Below are 1,588 nucleotides of genomic sequence, written 5' to 3'. Positions count from 1 at the left end.
TATGGATCTAAATATATAAATAAATTATATTGTAAAATCTTATAAGAATTTTATAGCATTTGACTTTAGCAAACTAATATTATTTGTCATTATGTTGCTGTCAAATGACAACAAATAACATCAGCTTGTTACTTGAGGATTCTTTCTTCTTTTTACTTTTAATACACACTTCTGCAAAAAAATCATAAAGTATGTTATAATCAAATTCCTGGGAAAAAATATTTTATATATAATTATATATAATTCTATGTAATTTTGTATGTAAGTTTATATATAATTGTATACAATTATATATAAAATATATATATAAATGTCCATTTATATAATTATATATAAAATATTTTTTCCCGAGCTTATATTTCAGATTATGTGACAAATACAATTTAACTTGTAGAGGCCTTCATCCCCGTCAATTATAATCGACATTATCACATAAAATCCTCTTTTTTTTTTTACTTCAAGTTCACGTTATTTGTCGTAATTTGATATCAAAACGATATTGAAGACATCATTTTAATATCAAATAACGACAATACGTCAGCTTATTATTTCAGTTCTTCCATTTTCTTTTTTTCTTTAACTTTTAAACCAACATACAAAAAAGTCATAAAATATATTACACTCGAATCACGCATATACGTTTTTCATATAATTTAGTAAAAAGTTAATTTATAGAGGCCCATCCGATCAGCAGTCCTTTTTCTTTTACATAAAATGGGATAATTTTCGTCCAAAATCAGAATTAATTTAGTCCAAATTTTGACAATGGAGCAAAATCTGAACTTGACATCTTAAAAACATAATCTTAATATAAAGAATTGAATCGAATTTTGTGTCTTAAAGAAGAAGTTTTAAGAATCTGTCATGATTTTGGGCATGTATTGCATGTGTATTTTTATAATTTGTGTCAAAGTTTCTGGAACGAAAGTTTTATTTTGTAACTGTAATAACAGTGTCGTTGCGTAGTTTTTTCAAGTATGAAATCTATTCAACGACAATATATAACGATATTTACAGTTACTGTCGTTAATTGTAAGAATTACAAAAGAGGCTAAAGAAACTTATCCCATTTTATGGTATATTTCTTTACATTTTTATTACTTACATTTTCATACAATTTATTTTACATTACACATAACATATTGCAAAAAAATTACATTATAAAATTGAAAATATTATATAATGTACAATATGTATACGCGTAAAATTTCTTTTTAACATAAAATTACAGAAAAAACATTCGGTATGCACAAAATTCTCACGATGTGAAATATGTGGCTACATCCAATCGACAAATGATTATTACTAGCTTACTTTATTATTAATTATCAAATATAACTGCAAAATTTGTTTTGCTTTTTTTTTTATTTAGCGAGCTATCATAACCAAAAGTAAATTTATTATATATCTCTTTCAATAAAAAAGAATGTCAATTATTAACTATATATATGTAACTTATACATTTTACAAAATACAAAAGAAATGTGCAACATGCAAAAAAGTATGCGAAACTTCGATACAAGACAATGTGACGAATGAAATAATCTAATTCAATACATATAATTTTTAATTTTGCAACGCATCTTCT

This window comes from Atta colombica, unplaced genomic scaffold (assembly GCF_001594045.1).
Source record: "Atta colombica isolate Treedump-2 unplaced genomic scaffold, Acol1.0 scaffold133, whole genome shotgun sequence".
Taxonomy (NCBI): Eukaryota; Metazoa; Arthropoda; class Insecta; order Hymenoptera; family Formicidae; genus Atta; species Atta colombica.
This window is presented reverse-complemented; position numbering follows the sequence as displayed.